The sequence below is a fragment of the Phasianus colchicus genome, chromosome 17 (genome assembly GCF_987193195.1).
Source record: "Phasianus colchicus chromosome 17, bPhaCol1.hap1.1, whole genome shotgun sequence".
Lineage (NCBI taxonomy): Eukaryota > Metazoa > Chordata > Aves > Galliformes > Phasianidae > Phasianus > Phasianus colchicus.
The window spans coordinates 6,311,949-6,334,811 of record NC_143452.1 but is presented as its reverse complement, the minus strand read 5'-3'; the positions used below and the strand labels follow the sequence as shown (position 1 = coordinate 6,334,811).

The 22,863-nt window shown below is 38.8% G+C and overlaps 1 protein-coding gene and 1 long non-coding RNA gene across 10 annotated transcripts in view; one reads left to right on the top strand and one right to left on the bottom strand.

Moving 5' to 3' along the window:
- LOC149915616 (uncharacterized) overlaps positions 1-18,334 on the bottom strand; it is a 131,744-nt gene extending 113,410 nt beyond the window's left edge. For 3 of the 4 annotated variants that reach the window (XR_016471956.1, XR_016471957.1, XR_016471959.1), the window contains exons 1-2: positions 18,136-18,334; positions 16,260-16,450 (exon numbers count right to left, since the gene is read on the bottom strand). This is a non-coding gene — a long non-coding RNA (uncharacterized LOC149915616). The remainder of the gene's footprint in view (positions 1-16,259; positions 16,451-18,135) is intronic. The other variant, XR_016471958.1, reaches the window with a different exon arrangement.
- The window catches only part of SULF2 (sulfatase 2), a 137,384-nt gene continuing 132,207 nt past the window's right edge, over positions 17,687-22,863 (top strand). The window contains exons 1-2 of one of the 6 annotated variants that reach the window (XM_090152182.1): positions 17,687-18,147; positions 19,217-19,279. The gene's annotated coding sequence lies outside the window, so the exon portion shown is untranslated. Of the gene's footprint in view, positions 18,172-18,333; positions 18,679-19,216; positions 19,288-22,863 lie in introns of those variants that run through there. The other 5 variants (XM_090152186.1, XM_090152183.1, XM_031590630.2 and 2 more) reach the window with 5 other exon arrangements.

Genomic DNA, 22,863 nt, shown 5'->3' with positions numbered 1-22,863 from the left:
GCATGGACACTAACCAGACAAAGAACCATAGAATCACAGAATGACCTGGGTTGAAAAGGACCACAATGATCATCCAGTTCCAACCCCCTGCTGTGTGCAGGGTCACCAACCACCAGACCAGGCTGCCCAGACCCACATCCAGCCTGGCCTTGAATGCCTCCAGGGATGGGGCATCCACAACCTCCTTGGGCATCCTGTTCCAGTGCATCACCGTCCTCTGAGTGAAAAACTTCCTCCTAATATCTAACCTAAACCTTCCCATCTCAGTTTAAAACCATTCCCCCTTGTCCTATCACAATCCACCCTTGTAAACAGCCATTCCCTCTCCTGTTTATTCCCCTTCAAGTACCAGAAGGCCACACTGAGGTCTCCCCAGAGCCTTCTCTTCTCCAAGCTAAACAAGCCCAGTTACCTCAACCCTTCCTCATAGGAGAGGTGCTCCAGCCTTCTGATCATCTTAGTGCCCTCCTCTGGACCCGCTCCAAGAGCTCCATGTCCTTCCTGTGCTGGGGGCCCCAGGCCTGGATGCAGTGCTGCAGATGGGGCCTTACAAGAGCTGTGCAGATGGGGACAGTCACCTCCATCTCCCTGCTGGCCACCCTTTTTTTTTTTTTTTAATGCAGCCCAGAACACAGTTGGCCTTCTGGGCTGCAAGCTCACACTGCTGGCTAACATCCAGTTTCTCATCCACCAGGACCCCCAAGTCCTTCTCCATAGGGCTAAAGTAGTAAAGAAGCAAATAAAAACATTGCCCTCAGTTTTTAAATAAGTCAGTTATTTTTCCTACAGAAAGAGAATTTACAAATACAAGAATGAAATCAGTTCCACTAGTAAGATCAATTCCCCACATAAGACTTTCCTAAAAATGTTTCCATACTTATGTGCCTCTCACAGCTTCTGCTTATGAGAAGGTTTACCTTCAAGGCTGTCTATAATTTTAATAAAAATGTCAACGAAAAACCGAAGCTTTGTACACTAAAAGGATTGTTTCACTCAAAAACCCAGGAACAGATCACACAGCAGCTTTAGCAGTAATATCTCAAATAGAAATATAGTGGAAATTTTGCATTTTCCCTCTTGTTTTTGTAGATATGAATCATGGTTTTGTGTTGTGGGTTTTATGCTATGTCTTTACAAGTCAGTGCTGGGTCAATTCTGAGTAGATTTCATTTCTATAAACCTTCAGGCAATGTCATTTTGACTTCACTGTGATCTCTGCACAGTTCCTGTCTGAAAGCCAATTAAATGGAGAGAAGTTCAAAACTCCATTCTCAAACTAGCAAAAGCACAATTAAGTGTTTAACCTCAGGATGTGAAAGGCAAGGCTCCTACTTAGTAGTGTGTGCTCAGTGATGAAATGTAAGTCTGGAGACATCACCAGAGGATATTTGAGATCTAAACAGGATCATTCTAACAGGTTTCATTCAAGCAAAATCTGTCAGTGAGAACTTTTCAAAGCAATGCAATTTTACCTGTGTAAAATGCCCTTAAGGTATCCCCTGTAGAGCACCAGCCTAAGACGTTTATCAGGAGTACTGCAGCTCAGGAAGCAGTAAGAACATTGACACTTTACATATCAATGAAAACTAATTACAGGAGATCTGAACATGATACATGAAAAGCACTATTCATAGATGAAGAACAAGAAAGGAATTACACTGCTCGCACAAACAGTGACAAGTGAAAACTCATAAGTAATTAAGTAAAGTTGTTGGCACCAAATGCAGTAAATTTCACAGCTCTCCTCTGTAAACTTCTTCTAAGCAGCACACCTGGCATCTGAAGGCCCCACTTGGTACCTCAATAGAAAAAAATAATCTAAAAAAAATATCAGGAGACAGCAACAAGTGTGGGTGGAAGACCTAATAATCACTTCAGATGCAGAAGGATAGAACTCACTGTGAGTGCTCAAAACATTCAGCAGACCAGAAGCAAAGAGGAAATAAAGCAAAGCATTCTTTAGGAAACATAAAGGAAGCATCCAGACCCTTCAACATGAGCATGTATGTATTTTGCTTCCTGTGGCTTTATCCCCCAACCTGATTTTGACAGTGTTCCTTGCGACAGTGATCTCTACACGGGCAGCAGAGAGAATAGTGTGACTGCCTGAAGGAAAAGAACAAATGAAAGTGCATAAGCCAAAAAAGAAAGAAAAGGAGAAATAAATCAAAATCTTGAAGTCTGCACAAGAAAGTTTTCCTGAGTCAGCTGAACATCCTGCTCTTCTTATTGATAATGACAGACAACACAAAATCTTATTTCAAATTATCACGTGAGTCTGTCACCTTGCACACTCTATCTTTGGGACACTTTTGTTTCACCTAGGGCCTGTATGCCCTTCAAAGTAACTTCACATCAACTTCCAGTAAGAAACAGTTGCTGGTATTCACCAGTATCTCTACTACAATAACATTCAGTCCCTTTGATACAACAGAATAAAGCTGCAGTATAAAGTATAGCTTTCTAGTATTACCCCGAGTCTTTCAATTTACCAACTGATTTAGAGATTGATCTTGCCCAACATTCTATATAAAGAACTGTCTATAAGCTTTACAATAAATGCAAGTGTTAAAGACATTAAACTCAGCTGCAGATGGAATAGATGTACATACATTTTCACAACTTTTTTTTGGTACAAGTTGCAATGTTATTCAACACTATGCAACACACTAAGACAAATTTCCAGCACTCATGAGAATCTTTCTATCAATCAGCAAAAATTGTCATGTATGGCACTTTGTTTCGCCACAGCCAACAGGGAATCTCTGAAATAAGCAGCCAGGCAAAAGTTTCACTTCTTTTGCATAACAATCAGAAAGGTCAACACAGCAGAAGGAAAATACAAGAGTGTAGTAGCAAAGGAACTATCACAAACCGGATGGTGTTACGAAGGAAAAGGAAAGGTGCTCACCCATCTCCAAAGATCTAGGCTCATAAGGAAAACTCCAGAAGGGAGGGATCTCCAACCAGAGAACCTTCCCCAGCAGCAGTCAGCCCTTAAATGGGTCTAAGAGATGTGCAGCCAGGCTCCACCTCTTCTGGGCACACAGCTAATTGCCTTCACCTGTGCTCCCAGAGCTGACCCAGTCCTTTTCTCAGGTGCTCAATCAGTGGTTCAGACCATGATTCAGCAGTTCCCATACACTCTGAAATAAAAAACTGAAGTACTAAGTGAGGAGCTGAACTGGAAGAGCCCTTGGATCCTACTGGCAAAGTATCCTACAAACAGAATGCAGAAGCATTAAAGTGATATTGTTGGTGGGAGGATGTGGTAGAGAGAGGTTGCCCATTGATTCAAGTTCAGAAAATAGTATTGCTTCCATTTTTAGCAAAGCTATATCTCGCCACGTCAGGTCTTTTGTTTTACAGTCTTCAGCCAAGATCCTGTAATCTTCTTGCCTTAAACTAGACTACTGCAATCTTGACTTCTATGCTTTGGGCCAGTTACTATTTTAAACAATATACCTCTGTTGAGGGTTTTGGATTTTGTTGCTGGAAGGTTACAATCCATGTTTTCTCTTCTCACAGAGAAAGATGTACAGATAAAACAAATAAAATTCATTATATTATTAAAACATTATCTAAGCAGAATGCTATGTAGTTGATATTATGGTGGTTATTATATACAGCATATAGCAAGACAATTATTCACCCAAGAAGATAATTAAGTAAAAAAATTAACAGGATGGTTTGAATATGCAGTAACATACTAAGTCACTGGGGCCAAAGTGGAAGATCCAATCATACATTTCTGCATGTTTGTTTTGTTTTCAAAAATACAAAGATTCACCTTCCTGAGGTCTGGCGGTTTATGTTACAACTTAGATTCTGAATAATGCATACATTTGGGATAACTGCTGGAACATATTGTCATAATTCTAGGGTGAATAGAAAATAAAGATGTTAGTTCAGAAGAATTTGGTTTTAAGCTTACTGAAAGGAATAAGGAGTAAACAGCAGAAGTTTTTTTTCTTAAAAAATGAGCTCAGAATAGTAACATTTCTCAGCAACATTTCTAAAACTTTCTATTTTATGAACTATTACTGTAGACATAGTAATCTGTTCATGCTAGTAAAGTGTTAAATTTTAATTTAATGATATAAACTAAATTAGATCAGCCAGCACCAAAAACCCTCCTAAAGTATTCTTACAGAAAATTGATCCTTTGAAATAAATTCCAGAAGGTTTTCAAGCAGCATGACATCCTATCTGGCAATTTCTTTCTGGACATTTAACAATCTAGCCAATATGATTCAGATACTAACACTCCTTTTATGTTCAGAAACATGCTTACAGGCTCATTTTCCCTCAGTTAAACTGTCTTTTTTGAATTTTGAAGTTAATTTCAAATTATAGCTTAATAAATGCTTTTGCACTAACTCAGTAGAACAGCAACAACAAAGCCTACAATTAAACCAGTTCTTCGTTCTGGAACTGCTAGCAAAACTCAGCATATTTTTAAAGGAACATGAAAAATCACAAATATAATTAAATAAACCTGAAATCTGTTCAGCCTTTATCATCTTTTCTATCCTTTGATGTTTCAAATAAAGGTATGGAAGACTCATTTCTGATCTTTCCTAGCACAATATTGTTGCCTATTCCTCTTGTAGCTCCTACTTTCACTTTATTAGCTCTGCAATCTATTACTAGTATTATGCAAAGTTTGTGAGAGAATATACACATACAAGACGTAAGATCCAATGTTTTTTTATCATTATTATGAAGTTGGTGGATAATTTACATCAGATGGAGAAACTGTGTGTCTACCTTGGACCTGTCAGATAAACACTTATATCAAAGGTATTACAAATGTGTACAGATTTTCTCAATCAAAATTGACATTTGATCTGGAAATAAATATTCCTCTAGCCTTCCTTACCAATCAAACCAAATGTAGTTTAATTGTGGATTTTAAAAATAAGTATTTATGTACAGGAGCATTCCTTTCCCCTGCTTTATGGTTCTGCTACAAAACTATTCAAAATTATTCTAGACTGATATCTCTAAATGATTTTTATCTACTGAGCTTCACAATTTTTTCCTTGGCTGTTTGAGTTTCCCTTAACATGTAATTTAGTGTAAGATGCCTCAGGTATTAGTAAGAGGTAAGGCAATTCTCCACCTCTGTTACCAGAATATATCAAAGCCCAAAACATAACGAATAACATTACCAGCACCTGAAGACTGAAGAGATGGAGCAACATCAACAAAAATAGCCAGATGGAGGCAATCAAAAATTCTCACAGGATTGCTCAAAGATGAGGATTCAGAAGACTGCAAGACTGAAGTTCAGGAGCACATATCTTTATGCATTACACTGTAACCATTTCATACATCACATGCCTGGACAAGAAACTTCTACATCTCAAACTGCTACACTGCAGTAAATCAGAATTTTAACAATATCGAAAACTCCCACAAACTGATGGTGAGGGCAAATTGTGATTATTTAACTTTTAAACTTTCGCTGGAAAACTCAAATTAAAAAAAAGTTGAGCCAAAACCTTTTACACAAAAATGCTTACAGATTTTTAAACTTGAAAAAAAAATCCAAGGTATTTGTTGACAACAACGAACCTTTATTCAGTGATCTATGCTTACTCTGCTTAATCAACAACCTTGTTGAGACTGCTTTTTTCAAAAAGAATTTTAAAAGTTTTGTAGCAGAACCACCTGTCAAAGCATTTGTGCAACAGGACTCCTGAGAAAATTATTAATCCCTCAAAGGTTAAGATGAAATAGAAAAAAAAAAATGGATCAGGAAGTTATGTTGCGTAAGTGAAATTACATCATCATTCAGGAGCCAAGGATAAGTCTCAAACTTCTCACGATGTAATATGCAACAACCTTTTTCCCCCTTCACAGCAAACACAAAACAGCAAGCTTATCCATGTTATAATGCAGCAACATCATAAGATATTTATAGAACATAACACACTAATATGTGAGTCCATTCTCAGCAGTCTGGCCAGACTGGCCTTCAGGGAGCATGAAGAAGTGTAATTAAACAGCTCAGCTGGGGATACTGAAAGATTAGTGGTAAACCTCTAACCTACAAACTAGGATGGAGTATAGCAATGCCATAGGCTCAACTCCAAAGGAAAAAGCTGATTATCTCCAGTTAAATTATTTGAACTGATTTTTAATTCTAACATTTCTACAGTAATCAAATTTAGTTCTAGTGCCACTACCAACAGCGCACCATTAGGAAAAGTCTCAGAATGGTACTCACACACTGATACAGTCACTGCTGAACAGGCCCAAGGGGGAAAGTAACTACTGATGGTGAGTGAAACTGGAGGTAATAAAAAATGTTCATCTGTTTTGAGGAATGTATTAGTCTAGTAATTCACTGGGGTTTAGAAAACTCTCTTAACGAGCTTCATTTAGTCACCATTTAAAACTGTTGAATTATCTCTTATGCCTGCACTGTAGGGACAGGATAACATTGATGAAGGTGACATCTTCCCCAAGATCTACTGTTTGAAAGTGTCACTTTCTAGATGTCCTCTGAATCACAAGAACAAATACACACAAACATTTGAATTTCTCTCACTTGTTACTAGCACTCTCAGAACAGTTTGCCTGCACATCCTCAGGTCCACTGAGTATGAGGTCTTCAGGAAAGTGCTCCTTGTTTGTCAAGTTCAAAATATCTACATTTTTAAACAAAATCATATGTGTTGCACAAGAGCAAGCGATTAAGACTTATGTTATAACAGGAAACAACTTTAAAAGAGAAAAGACAGTGTTATGGAGCTGGTTTTTACCATGCTTAACACATCTATTGCAGGCATGAGTTTCTTTACACACAGAATAAACTCAAAGCCTTAATATGAGTTTAACTTCATATGTTAATAATACAGGTGAAGCTTCAGTATTCATATTTCTTAAAGCCCTTTGTTGCATTTTTGGATATTTTTAAAATCTTTCTGGATCACGTATCTCACTTAAAAATATTAAGATTTGTATTTTGCATCTGTCAGCATTAAATACAAAGTAATATGTTGAAAGCAAATAAACTGAAGTTTATTATTAAATCTCAACTTGAAAAACAAAATAATTTACTTACCCTTAGGTGTGTCTGAATTAACAGTTTCTATCTACTGTTATCATAACAAAGCATTAAGACAGATAGAAAAGAAACTGTAAATAAAGTTCTACACACAATTAGGACGAGTTTCCTCATGTTGGGGTAGAAATAACTCTTACAAAAAAAAGATAGGTAACTAAAGAAATTTAGCCTCTTAAATATCATAAATCCAGAACTCAGCTAGAAGAGTCCTATCATACACACAGCACATAAATCATGCTTGCAACACACACGGGAAGAAGATGAGCCATATAAATTCAGATCTAGTTTTTAAAAAGAAAGCAGTCAAAATCTTCACACTCAACTTTAAAAGCCAGCATGTTAGACCTTCTATTCCTTTATACCAAGCACAAATAGAAACCAAGGTAGCCATAAGCCAGCTCTACCTCTGCCTCTTATAGGGAGAACCTCAGCTACCAACTCAGGAAAGCTTTACAGATCTTTCTAGCACAAAGGCGGCACACACAGTCCAGGATACAGCTTAATATTTCTTTCCATAATAAAAGGAATTTTATGGTAGCTATGCATCCAGAAGATTGCTGATCCTTTGTAGCAGTGAAATTGTTACTGATAAGTTCTTTCTAATAATGGGCAAATTTCATTAGGAATAGCAAAAAATCAATAGCAGTAAAGACATATAGGAAAAGGTTATCTTACCTCAATGGTAACAGAGTCTCTAACTATAGAACATTCACAAGGGTCTTCAACAAGGAAAGACTCCCCCAGGAGAAGTGAGCCCTTAAATGATCCCAGAGAAGTCCAGACTCATGGGAAGCATAGGTGAATTGCTCACACCTGTGCTTCCTGGGCCAGCCACATCCTTCACAATCTGCTGAATCATCAGTTCATGCTGGCAAAGACTCTCTCTATTAAAAAAAAATTGGCTAGTAAAAGATGGATGGCCATATTCAACAATATATCTGGAGTTAAACATTCCACCACCCAGTCAAAGTAAGTAAAAATGCTATCATTTTAATTAGCTCTTTGCTCTCAGTTTGCAGTTATTTTGCATAAATGAAGAGAAAGATGTTACACAGTGGGTATAGAAGAAATGCTAAGTCAGCTTGAAACAGTGATTGAGCACCTGGTGGATGACATAATGCACCTGAGTGACCAGAAGGGGTGGAGCCAGGATCCACTCCTTCCCAGAGCTCATTTAAGCATTAGCAGGGGAGGTCAGGTTGGTTTGTTTGAGATTTGTGTGTACCTGTGGCCTTCTAGTGGTAAGCAGGTTTTTATTTTTTTTTTCCCTCTCTTTTGTTTCTTTGTCTATGGCTGCATTTGGGTTTATCCTCATTTGTGTGTAGCCTAGGACTTTGCTGCCTTGTTATTATTGCTGTGCTTTTTATCGCATTATGGTGTTAGTGGGTAAAGAATAAGGATTTGGTTTAAAGGCTTTATTTCTTTTTGTTAACTTTTTTTTTTTAGGTTTGGATTTGTTGGCTTTTTTTAGTTTAGCTATTTTTTTCCTTCTGTGTTTTTTCCTAGCAGGTTTTCTATTGTATGTTTCTTTCTCCCTGTCTGAGCAATCAACAGCTACCTGTGAAGATTAGAATGGATGAATGAATGAAATAGATTATACAGCATCCAGATAAAGCCTCTGCAAAACAGATTATACCTACTCCAGGTAAAAAGTGCCTAAGCTCTTTTAAAGACATCAGAAATCAGTATGTTCAGGGAAGTCCTAAAGCAGACTGACAGTGACCTTTAGAGATAAAAAAGAGAAAATTAATGTATATTAATGTCTCTGATTATAATCTTAGCCTATGTGTTTGTTTATACAGCAGTTCCTTATACTGAGACTTCTACTACTGTCTGAAGACTATATTCAGGAAAATATGTAAAGTAGCATATAACAGTAAATGGGAGATAAGACATGAACTTTAGAATGTAGCAAACTTAAAGCCAGTCAGTATATCTATCTCTGCTGCTCTTTTCCAGAAAATCTGAAATGTCATCGATCAAAACTTTAAGGTGATACTTCAAATGTATTACTCTATATAAACCAATATTAAAAGGGCATATCATGTGTTGCACAGAAAACAGAAGGACTGACTTTTGCATTGTATCAAACACAACCAGATATAATCTACATTTTCAGACTTGTAGCTCTTAGGGACTGCCTACAGCAACCTCGCTTAATAAAGTGAGTAGTTGTTAAAAACTGCGAGTTGATTTCTGAGTTTTATGATCAAAAGGAAACACAGATGATTTATTTATATGTAACTATTCTTTGTTGTCCACAGTAATTTTTGTAGGTTGCAAAAGCAAAGTGAGAAACACAACAAAGGATGTAATACACTTTATAAGCAATTCTCCTTCATTCAGCTCTCTGATGCCTTGTGCTAAGATGTAGGTTAAGTAAACATACAACCACTTTGCTCAGGCAGTGGGGATGAAAGTTCAAATGATAACTACTTCTCAGCAGGAACAAAATACAAAATGGGTAAGAAATTTCATCTTAATAATGTTTCCCTATGTGCAATTTTCCTACAAAATTACCTGTCACAAATGAAAATGTTTCATTTAGGGAGTATTTATTTTTTTACGCAAAAAAAAAAAAATTCAAGAAAGCATCACAACTGCATCACAACTACATCACAACTCAGAAAACTCAAAACCAGAAATAAATCCACCTGATCAATGGCAGAATACGTCTGAATTTCTTTTCTAAATCCTTACTGCTTTAGGTAGTGTTACTATGCCTTTGCACACCATATCCTTACTGCTTTCTATGTTTTGGTAGCCAGAATACTGTGATTTATCTATTTTATGGCTGAACTTGAATCTGTGGACTCATTAATGCATTTAGCTTACCAGGGTTCAGCTCCCATGCACATTTTACTCAGCTGCAAACACCATGTGACAGTTGTACTTCTTTCAGTTCATTCTTAGCTGTACTATCATAGAACATCAATAAATATTAGGAATAATTATAACTGTTTAAGTGTACATTTCGTCTGAAAATGAAAGAAGACAAATTTTAGCCAAACTGTGATCCTTGCAGCTGCTGTGCTAGGCATATCAAAGCAACTTTTGTAATGTAATTTCTGGGGATATAAGAACAGCATTTGGTATATTATATGATGTCATATACTGAAAAAGAATCCTATTTGGTAAGAGCTGATTAACATGAATGCCTCCAGGACCAGTGACTTTTCCATATGAAACTTTGATACTTAGCAAAAGCCAAAGAAAATGCAAACCATGTTTTTCACTCTGGGAAACTTCAACTTTGGTAGGATTTCATTTCAGTGAGGAATGTGTTAAAAACTAAACAATGGCCTGGGCATTTATCCCACCCACAGTGTAGTTTATTTCATAACAACCATATAATAGAAGCTTCTGGATGGTTTCTCATTTGCTGTTCCTGCTTCATAGAAGCTGTATAGCTCAGTTCCTTCCCCCTCCATATCCTAATTCGGGTTTCTCTACTCGGCCAATACAAAATTAAAAAGCAAAACCTTAAGAGTCACACAAGTAAGAGCTGTAGCATGTGATGGCTCAGTAGAGGGAGCAGAAATGTCTGTCATTTTAATTTCTCTACATAAGAAAACTAATAGTTTTTAAATTATTTCTGTGCTTCATAGTAATATGGTGTTATACAGTAATACAGTTATATAGTAACATGGTGTTGGACTGTGCTCTTTTCTACCTAAAGGAAGGGTATGTGCAAAAAGGATGCGTTACAATGTCTTACACTTACCATAATGTTTTACACTGAGAAATCCAGCTTACAGCTAAAGCTGTTTGAATTTAGCCCAACGCTTGACCATCCTTTCAAAAAGGCATAATTTATACAGACATATATGTACAAATTTATATATATATACATAGACACATCAGTGCATATATCTGAGAATATTAAAATGCAAAAGTTCTGCTTTTGCACATAATCTGTGGTCTCTAGCACAAGCCTCTTTAAGTGAAAACACCCTTGAGACTTGGAAGATTCAAATTTGTCTTCATAACTATTGAAATGTATCTCACTCTCGCAGGTCCAGTTTGAGTCCAAATACAAAGTTGAGAAAGGAAAATGACAATTCTGTTAGAGGTTTAAGTGGCAAAAGACTTGTAGCTAAATTCAGATCTGACAGTAGTTCAAATAGTGTGCTCCAAAGGTCAGGGAGTGTTATAAGGCTCAGTATATAAAAACCACATAACATGAGAATCTGCAAAACAACAGGTGAGCTGTTAGAATGGTTCCTTCTTTTCTTAATGTCTACATTAAGACATAAGCATTATGCTTGTGTGGCCTGGCAGGTAGCTGCGCTGTTTACTTCTTTGTGTGAGATATCTAATAAGAATCATTAGAAAAATATTTAAATCCAACCTGTGAGTTAACCTGTGTGACCGAAGACAGTAGCAAATCAATGCTTGCTTCTGATGGGGACATAAACTCAGAGCTGAGTGTTCTATTCTTCATTTACAAACTACAGATCCAATGATTAACAAAAATATGGACCTGGAGTAGCACTGCTCATAAGAAAATACAACTCCCAGGTACTGTAAGAAAAAATTCCCAGTGATAACTGTTCAATTTTTTAAGTGTAGTTTTTAAGTAGAGAACTCCCACGAAATTCTGCAGAAATAGCACTTTTGTTCATTTGTATTACTTTAATGTTTCTAAAGTAATGGGAAAGGTCTATGCACTTGTAACCAGAAAAGATACCATGTGCACATTCAAACCAAAAAACAAAATATTAGATCAATGCATAAATCTGCATATGTAACACTGAGTAATTTCACAGTTAATGCAGCAGACTGTACTCTTAGACTCATTTTTAATTTGCCTTGTTCAAAATGAAATCATCAATCACAAGACCAGTAGCATATTTCATGGAATTACTAGATTTTTCCCATTAAAAATACAATTAAAACATGTCACTTCTCTACACACATTGCATATGTATGCACAGGCGTGATCTATTGATACAAACACTACATTCTGACTTTGGTGAAATTGCAAAGGTTCATTAGAAAGGACTAGAGAGAGCCCTGGAAGATTTTAGATCTTAAAGGGTCATTCATTGTTGCAATAAATTTCATTTTTCCATCTGAAGCGTAGAGTCTAAACACTGTAATAGAGCAATATTGAGGTATTTATTTTTTCTTTAGCTGAAATGCTAGCAAGGGAATGTTTTTCAACTTGGCAGGCAGCCAGTCATCTCTCAGTAAATAATGTGAGCCCTGTCCTGCAGTGTATAGCTGTACATCTTTTCACAAAATGTTCAGTCCCCTGCTAGAGTCCAAGTAATCTTTACTTACAAAGTATGTCTACAGAAACTTCTATAGCAAGCAACTTGGCAGAAACTTCTGAGCTACATGAAGTTCTTTCTTCCTCTGTCTCTTTTCCCCCACTGAAATGACTTCTTTTACTGCTTCTCCATAAGGTGCTTTCCCTCAACTTAATGGAGATAGGAAAAAAAACCAAAAACTTTTGAAGCCTAGCTAAGCCTTAGACAGTCTTTCACTCAAATCCTGAAAAGTTCTGCTCTGTTAGCAGTGCCAGATGTACTACTATATCAAAACAGGTACACAATATTTGCAATTGCTCAGATAGCATCACTGGCAGTTCTCCACTGTAACTTACACGTGCTTGTAGACATGTAGAATGTGACTGTTCTATGCATTTCAAATTAAGAAATTTGGTTTATTGCTAGTTGTAGCTAATGTTGTAGTTACTCTTTAAAAGAGTAACTTTTGGATAAATATAATCAAGATCATTCAAGCTATTTGCTAAAAAAGGAAGGATTAGTGTCTTTAGGCAGAAGCTGTAGGAAGTAACAAAGCCAAAGAGTAAGGGTGGTCATTTTTAACTGAGATGAAGAATGAATCCAGACAGGTGTATTTTGACACGATGGACTGAAAAGAGAAAATCAATCCACTTTATAAAGGGAGTGTGAATAAAATTCAATTCGTATTATGAAATATAGAAACAAATAACGTAAGTATCAGTTTTGCCCACTGTCTGAGCATGTATGGGTAGCAGAAGCAATTTGAGGATGTGATCCTGGTGTCAGCTTAGTAACCTGCCTTTGTATGTAATACACCAAATCACAGAATGGCCAGGGTTGGAAGGGATCTCAAGGATCATGAATCTCCAACCCCCCTGCCACATGCAGGGCCACCAACCTCCCCATTTAATGCTAGACCAGGCTGCCCAGGGCCCCATCCAATCTGGCCTTGAACACTTCCAGGGATGGGTCATCCACTGCCTCTCTGGGCAGCCTGTTCCTGTACCTCACCACTCTCTCTGTAAAGAATTTCCCCCTGATGTCCAATGAAAAAGCCTAACTTATGGAAAGAGGTAATGAAGTTTTAAACATAAAAAAACATACACCAAACACCTGTGTATTATTTCACACATTGAGAAAGGAAAAGATTTACAGCTGATGTTAAACATGTTCCTTGTAACTACCCGAACTGTGTGCCTTAAAAAGATATCACTACTTTCCCCTGCACATACTTGCTCATCCAACCCCAAAGCACAGTTCAGGCTTTAAAAGTTGCAATAAAGCTCAACTGTTTAGTAGGATTGCATGTTTTCCCAGAACTGAACACTGAGCAGACTAATTAATGTTTACAGAGCCTTTAGAAATGGAAAAGCACTCTAGAAGCTACAGATCGTTATTACTGAGCATTTTCCTATTAATACTGGAGTTATAATCCATTTCCCTTAATGTCTTATGAGTAAGAGAATAGAAAACATGAGATTGTAGATACCGGTTGCTGCAATTGACAAAGGATACGTGAAAAATCAAAATTTTGATAGTTGTATTTACAAAGAAAGACTCATCTTGAAGTTAAATAGACAACTGTCCTATGTTTTGAAATTTAGACAGCTATGTGTTTTGAGTATCTTTTCTTGCTACTGTTTTCTTTTTTTCCTTTCTTATAACAGACAGTGTTGTTGATTGCTAGCAGAAGATGTGGTCCTGTAGGGTAAGAATGTAACATTTCACTTACCATTCACTGGCATTTGTAGTGGTTAACCACGTCCACCATTGTTTTTGTTTTTTTTTCAGTAGGGTCAGTGCCTAAATGACACTGACTGGTTTCAGTTTATGAGATGAATTTGTTTGTTTAGGTAAATTTGCAATAGTATCTAAATCTAGGCTAGGTCTTGCAACATTTCCAACAGCACATTCCTTCTCCTACCAGTTCCTGAGTCATTACTAAGATATAACAAAAATAATAAATAAAACCTAGCTTTCAACAGTTTACAAAAAGTAGCAACATTGTCACAAATCTGTTTAGTCTTTATATCAAAGCAGCTTTTTCCTGACTATGGCTGCATGGTATATTTCTAGTTAGTTTACACAGTCTTGAGGGTTTTTTTCAACTGGTAACATACATCATGTGGAAAAAATTAAAACTGAGGCTTTGCAGTCACATGCTGAGTATTGCTCTTGTATTTTTGATTGTGTCACTTCAGAGAATAGCCTGCTGCAAGATCCTGAACTCAATCAGTGGCCCAAGTTTACATTATTTGGGTCTTAGGATTTGTTTTCAAGTTCCCGCAAGTATTTAATTACTGACACTATTAATGTAACTTGATATATCTTTATTTGGAAAAAGGCAGATGGCAAGACCATTCAAAAGTGTTGGAATGATTAAGGCTAATGGATCTTCTAAGACATTAGGGATTTTAAAAATGTGATTATTGTACCTAATGGATATCAATATTTTTAACTCTACAGAAGCATCATCCTAATAGGTCACATTTCTCTCCCCTCTGCATAAACAATGTGGGGAGAAAGCTGAAGAGTAATTATATGTAATGAGCACAGAGCCTCTTGTTGGAAGGACCTGAAGGCACTCTCTAAAGCCAGAACTCTTAGTAAAACCATGTAGTGTGTGGATGGTAAGTTGTTTTCTGAGCTAAATGTACTGATGAATATGGAAATCACACCCAATAGTTTTCTGAAACGTTTTCTTGTGGGTATCAGACCTTAGTTTCTTTGAACTCCCATAACTGGATACTGAGATCTTTTTTTCATGAAGAATACACAGAACTTTTTGGAAGATACTCTGTTCCTTACCATGAAATCCCTTCAGTGTATAGAAGGCCCAGGGGAAACCTGATAGTGGCCTTCCAATACCTAAAGGGAGCTTATAAACAGTAGATGGTGATAGGACGAGAAGGGAATTGTTTGTTGAAAGAGAGGAGATGTAGGTTGGATGTCGGAAGACATTTTTTACTGAGAGGATGGTGAGGTGCTGGAATGGGATGCCCAGAGAAATTGTATATTCCCCATCCCTGGAGGTGTTCAAGGCCTGATTGGATGGGGGTCTTGGCAACCTGATCTTGTACCTGATTTAATGATTGCCAACCCTGCCTATGGCAGGGAGTGTGGAAGCAGACAATCTTTGAGGTCCCTCCCAAGCTGTTCTGTGAAAACTGTCCATTCTTTTTGCATGGTCCTTGATCTCCTGAACTGTACTTCCAGCCTTACCTCTCCACATATTGTTAGTATAACACTGACCAATTAGCAAAATTGGTGTGTTGTTTCCCTTTAAAAACTTTCACAAGGATCTTTCGTGATTCTAAGATGTATGTTATGATATTTGACAAATATACTGCCAAGCTTTTAAGCAATATAGACTGCTACATTTATACTGCTTAGAATGAAGCAGGAAAAAATATTATTATGATGAGTGGTTTGGATTCCTATATTTAAATATCTTATTTACTTACAACAAATTAGCTAACAAATGCATTCACGAATTCTTACTACTAATAAAGTGTAGTTCTTCAAGTATCCTAGATTTTGCAAATGAGTGAATGATGCACAGGCAAATTCAACAAATTGCTCAAGGTTATATACCAACATAGCAGCAAGGGAAGATCAGAAGAAAATGCCTGAGTTGATGGCATGTTGCTGGTCTATTTGAGTCTTGTTTTAATCACATCCATGATATACATGATACTGTATGCACACAGGAATTTTTCTTATTTTTAATTGATCAAAATATGTAATAAAAATTTTGATGAGCCAGGGGAAATAACAGTTTTTGTTTGCTTAAAAAATAAAAGAAAACTGAGCAACTGCCTTTGCAACTGGCCACTAACACGGTATTTTTCCTGTAAGATAAAAGAAGCATTACTTGGAGACATAAGGCATAATTTTTGTTTATTGTATCAGTGGACTGCACTTACCTCTATATGCTTTTGAGTTCTGTCAAGACTTCTTGTGCAACTGAAGAAATGATTTGTGTTTTCACTGTTTCAGGGGGCTGTTGTTTGTCTCCGGATTGTTCCAGCCCTAGCCATTCTTTCTCTGATGTCTATGTATGACAGCATGCAAAGTACTTGTGTGAAGAGCATCTCTTCACATGTGTCTTTGGTACCTAGAACAATTGGTTTAAGATGTTAAATTGTTATGTAGTAATTAAATAACAGAAAAATTCTTAGAATAGTAGGACAAAATCTCATAGTAATGCTAAAAAACAGTATCTTAATGATGATGAGGCTTAGCTATAATACATATGGGGATAACTTAGCATTGAGAATAGTCTTATAAGATTAATGGAAGATTCACTAGCTAATTCATCACCCTGATAATTCTAACTATATATAAACTGTTCTTTAAAAATATCTTGTAATGACAAATTCTCCCTTCAGACTTGCAGGCATTCCACATGCATACATGAGGGTAAAATTTCATCCGTCTGGAGGTTCATGAGAAAAATCCAAAACATTTAAAGTAATTTTCAGAATTCCAAGTAATTTCTGACATTTTTGAGACTTTTTTTTTTTTTTTTTTTTGTCATAACAAATCTCAACTGTATTGAGATGATCTAATGCAAAAATAAAGCCGCCTGTGTGGGTAAGAAAAATCCCATTTTTGAAAACTGTCTATTTGGAATAATGTGCCATTTACTGTGAGCCATTTTATAACAGCATGGAGTAGAATAAGAAATCATGTATCTTTTATAATAAAAGGATTTACGATTAATTCAGCTGCAAGACTATCCAGATCTGGATAACATACAGGTTAATGAGAATTGATTACCTTGAGATTTGCATAATAATATCTCAAGATAACAAAGAAAATGCAAGAAAGTAACACAAGAATATACAGAGCTACAGAACACATTTCATCCATACTCTGGTTTCAAACTCCTAACTCTGCTCAGAAACTGCTCTAGTGAGAAACAGCAATGTGACAGTTTCAAAAAAAAAAAAAAAAAACAACCCAAAACCAAGACTAAATTTCATTTATAACTTGATTTAACACATGCATTACATATTTTTTCATCCCACAGCAGGCGTCTAAAGACTGTTTTATTAGCTTTAAGTTGGTGAAAGTTGAAAAGAATTTGCATTATTTTCTTGACACATCGTCACAAAAATATTAGCCTGGGATCTGTATGGAATAAAATTAGCTTCTCACTCCTGAATTTTCAGTGGGAAATCTGCTGAAAATGTACGGAAAGGGTTAGAAAGCACGATCAGAGAGCTCTATAGCAAGAAAATGATTAAATCTCTTCCTACGCATTTGTTTTCCTCCAAACTGTCAGTGTGTATCAAATCCATAAGGAGGTATGCAAAAGTGAGAAGTGAAACAGGAACTGTGGGTCTGCTTTGGGTGGAGATTACGTGTCTGCTGCAAACATCTGAGCTACGTCGTGCGGAGCGAAGATGTGCGTGTGCATAGGTTGTCCACGTTTATGGAAAAACCTTCAAATGAGGGGCGTGAGAGGCTAAAGCTCAAAACTATTTAAACAGCGAATGCGACTCTTGACTCTCCTGGAGCAGCTTCACCACAGGAGACGCCTCAGAAGTCTCATCACGCACGGCTGGAGCCGAGCCTGCGCCGTGCCCTTCCAGCAGGACGGGACGCGCTGCTCCTGGCACCCCTGTGGAGAGCCGCGCTTATTGTTAAGCGGGACGTGAAGAAGTTGTGTCGGCTCCGGGTTTTATTCCCCAGGAGCACGGGACCCCACACGAAACTCCTTTTGGCCGCTCAGCCCGCTCCCCCTGGAGCCTCCCTGTCCCACCTGGCACCCGTTAAGCGGAGATCTTCCCTCACCTCACAGCGAAGGCACGCAGGAGGGACCGCCCCGAGGCGAGCGGACGGCGGGAAGGGCGCTGAGGGGACGGGGGGATGGGAGCGCCGGGCGCGAGAAGCGTTGGGGGAAGGGAGACACGCGACAGCCGCGGCCCCCGAAGGCTGCGGGGGGGGCAGAGAGCGCCTTAGCACGGCGCGAAGCTCTCCCCTCGCTCATCGCCTCCTCGGAGGGGTGCCTGGGCGGGAGCCCCCCGCGAGGGAGGCGGCAGCGCTAGGAGGAGGCGCCTCGCAACAGATGGTTAAAGCCGGCTCCTCGCTGCGGCCCGCATTGGCCGGCGGCGGCTCGAGCCGGGCGGGAGGAAGGGCGGGCGGCAGCCGGGCTCGCGCGAGGCGAGGCGAAGCGAACGAGCAGCGGCGGGGAGCGGCGTGCAGCGCCCCCAGCCCGCTCCGCCCGCTCCTCGCGCGGCCGCCGAGCAGAGCGACTTCCCGCGGCCCGGGGCGGAGCGCGCGCCTCGCTCCTCGGCGGCTCCGGGCCACCTGTGAGTTTTCCGCCTGGCGGGCGCTGTGAGTGACGCCGCCTCCGTGCGCGGCCGGGCCGGGGCCGCCGGGAGGGCTGTGGGCTGTGCGCTGTGCCTGCGGGGCGCGGGGGCGAGAGGCCCTGAGGGTTCGGCTCCGCGGGCTGCCGTGCGCGCTCGGGGCGGGAGATCCGGAGCTGCCGGCTGCTCTGGCTCGCCCTCCGGTTTAACCAGAACGGTGTGGCAAAAGGAGAGGTGCGGGAATCGATCCCCTCCCAGACTCTAGCGACGTCGGGGAGGTTTTTATCACCTGTGAGGAGAACGGAGAACGCACACCCGCCCCCCCCTTCTCGTTCCGCCTCCCCTCCCTTTCCGTTCGGTTCCGGCGGTGCGGAGGCTCCCGCGGCGGAGAATTGCGGCTGTCAGGTGGCCGCGGAGCTGCGGGGGAGCGGCCCAAGGTCACGCCGTGAAGCGGCGGCTGAGCGGGAGCTGAACGCGCTGCGCTTCAACTTCTGCCTCCCGGCCCTGCGCTGCGGTGCTGCAGGTGGGGACCTCGGATCTCATCGCTCCTCTGTGTTCCCCTTTAGAGCATCGCGTCCGGATGTGAAGAGGTGCGGTGTCTGTGCCATCTCCCTCGCCTTCTCCGCCCTGTAAGTGTGTAAATGAGTACATGCGTACTCTTGCTTTTCTGTTTCTCGTGTTAAGTTCGATAGATGGAAGCAGAACTTTGTGATGGAAGCGTGATTTATTTCTTTTTTCCGAGTTTATGGTGGCAGTAAGTAATGTCTTTGCTATCTGTAGCCAGCTGTCTGTTTATGCCATCAGACAGGAGTTGCCAAAAGCCCTTTGAGTGGTTCGGTCAGCTGCATCCCAGAAGCGATCTGCAGTGCAAGGGCGTTTGTACTCAGCGAGCATCGGGTGTCTGGTGGCCTGCTTTAAGAATTAGAGTGGGACTGAGGGTTCTCCAAAGGACACAGCTGGAGTAATTGTTCTTGTGTTTGCTGTAAGCAAAATACTTCTTTCTTCTTCTCTCCTTATCTCCAAATATAGTTTTAATGAGTTTAGATAAGATACTCTACTGTGTTTTGCCCCTACTCTTGTTTGGTGTGTCTCTAGAGTTTCTCATTATATAGAAATAAAACTGATGCTTGAAGGATGATTCTCTGATAAAATGTATTAGTGCCTTCCTCGTGTAATTTGTGTTTCACACCAGGTGCTGCAGTAATGAAACTTAAAATGTTGCAGTGTGCTTTTCACAAACTGAACCAATCTGCCTACTGTTTTTTCTTAATTTTTTCTCAATTTTACCTTAACTGTTCTAATTGTTTGTTGTGGGTGGGGAAATGAAATATGAGATGTTCAGGAAAACACTCAAAAAGTTAGCGTAAATGTGACAGGTTTATTTGTAATTTGCATCAGACAATTCAGGTCAGCTCTATACTTCTTTCTTCAGTAAAAGTTATGGAATTCAAGGCAAAGTTTCTGCATGTTGGGAGTCTTGCTGCTATAGATTTTTATATTTTGTATATGAGGTTTTTTTGGTTGTTTTTTTTTTGGCTATGGTTTTATTTTAGTCTTGTTCAGAGAATCTGTAACTTTCACCTCATGACTTATTCTTCTATTTTTTTTTTCCTGGTCTTTGATATTTATAAAAAAAAATAAACAACAACAGAAAACCAATCCATGTTGTTGTCATTGTGTTTCGCCCCTGTAAAACTTCTTTTGCTACAAGGATTCCTTGTAAGGATCTTATTTCAGTTATTTCATGTAATGTCTAACTGAAAACATTTGCCCTTCCTGTATAAAACTGTTTCAGTAATCATATGTTTCCTTATCAGGTACTTCATAATTTCTTTTAAATTGACTGCAAAACACCTGTAGTTATTCTACATAAGTAACTCGCATTACTTCATTAAGCAAGATGCTAAATTGGAAGAGATGATGTTCTGCAACAGCCCTGCGTGTTGTGGTGTGTGGTTGGTTTTATTTAAGTCTATGTATTGCCATGCTGGTGCATTCTTCCAAGCATGTGTTAGAAAGATCCTGAGTGAGAAAAATCACGGGTCATCATTTACAAAAGTGGAACTCGAAGTGGCTTGATGATGTCAGATTTGCAAATACAAGTGCTTTAGTTGCAATGTGTTTGCAGTATAACTCCGTTATTGAAACAGTTCTCTGTTGCAAATGAGGAAAATGCTGGTGGAATAAAGTAAATGCTTCTATGGTATAATAGCAGAAATATTTTTTTAGAAGCTAGGAATAAAAATCACTGTAAACAGCTTTTTTTTTTCCTTCCCAAATGAACTATTTCAAAAATAATTCACAGGCTGGTAATCAGTACTTACTCTCTTCTTCATTGTGTTATTAAAAGGAAAATGGAAAACTATGCATCTAGTATCTCAAAGATTTCTGCAACTTGGAAAGAGTGTGAACTTATATTTCATTTTCCCTTCAAAATTATTATTAAAAATAATTAATATAAATTCCGGGCTACTTGCTTAATAGATGGCCTGATCAGGTAATTGAACCTTCTAAGAAACACATTTTTTTTCCTTCTCCTTTTGACATTCTTTCCTCAGCCACCTCTGAAGCTCAGAATAGAGCAAAAGTGAGCTCAAGAGCCACTTCCAACCCATCTGAGCGTTTTGATTCAAGATGTTGGTGAGATGGTGCTTCTAGGGAGAATGCTCCGTGACCTTGCCAGTTCCCATCAAGTGTAGGACAGACCCGCCTTTCAATGTTTCCCCTTCGATATTCTTAATAGAACAGCTTCTCATTTTTTAATCAATACACTGAGCTAATTTTTCATGCTGGAGTGGACATTTTGTAGAATGAGATACAGGCTTACATTTTCTGCATATAAATGGATGCACCATTGGCTCATTATTTTTGAGAATATTTTAGGTTTCTTCCAGTGCAAGCTGTGATCCAGTTTGTAATCTGAAAAGGTATCGTGAATGTTTTATATTGGGTTTTGTTTATTTATTTGTGGTGACAGTGTTGTTTTCTCCTCTCTGTTAATGGTATTGAGTAGACTTGGATTTTATGTTCTACTCTCAGAAACTGTCTGCATTTCTCACTGTTGTTTGTCACTGGTTACCTGCCTCTACACTGTCCCTCTCCCCACTGCCCAAGTGTCATAATTCAGAGTGAGAATGCAACTTTGATGAGGGAGGACTTCAGTTAATTAGTGGTTGAACATCTGTGGGAGGGGAAAAGATTTGTAATATTTCCAGATATTAAAGATATTGAGAAATCATTCAAACAAGTGGTTTCTGTTCTGCTTGTAGTGTTCTAAAGTAAAGATAGTATCTTTGTGGTGATGGAGGGCTCTGATTGAGTCAATGAATATGACTACCAGACTTAATAGACGAGGTCAGGAACTTAGCAATTTTCTAGAAATACTTGAAAAGGAAGAGTGCAAATGACATCAGCTCCTTATCTATTTCAGCATCTTGATAGTGCTCAATTGAGAAACTGAATGGGACAAGTTCTTGTAGGCTTTTGGTATTTCCAAGTCTTAATCAATTAACTTTTGCATAAATTTTCTTAAATCTGTTAAAAGAATCCAGAAGGAAAATATTAAGCCTATCTTCAGTCGGAATGCTAGAAATCTCATGCTCTGAAGGAGGATGCATAAAGAGCTTTATCTGCATGTTATTCCACAGCTGCTGCCATTCAGTGGAGGGGAAGAATGTGGGTCAAAAAGATCTTTACTTTCTTGAAGCAGAGGAGGAGGGAGGAGTTGTTATAACAGTTGTTATAATATAGTTTGTTCAGTGAACTAGGTTTCCACGTATTAATTTGTACTGTTTGGCTCACCAGTTCTGAACTGTCTCATTGTTGCTGTATTCTCTCCAGTGCAGTTAAACAGTTATTGTCTATTGTCTTCTGAACAAATGTTTGTGTATATTGCATTGTTGCATGGATTCCGCTCCCTTCCCACAGCATGAATAACTTGAATTGCTTCAACTTCTTGCATATTAAAAAAAAAATTAAAAAAAATAGCAACAACAAAACCAAAACAACAACAACAAAAAGTCTACTTGACTTACTGCTGTAGTTTTTGAATTTCTGCTAGTATCCAGTAATAGCATGTAAATAATTGATATACTGAGATAAATATGCCTGGCGTAGTTCTGGCTCGTGTTCTATTGTGTATGTGCAAGATCTCCTCTACACTGTCTATGAAATGTCCATATTGGTCTTGTCCAATAATTGCAGGACAAACTTC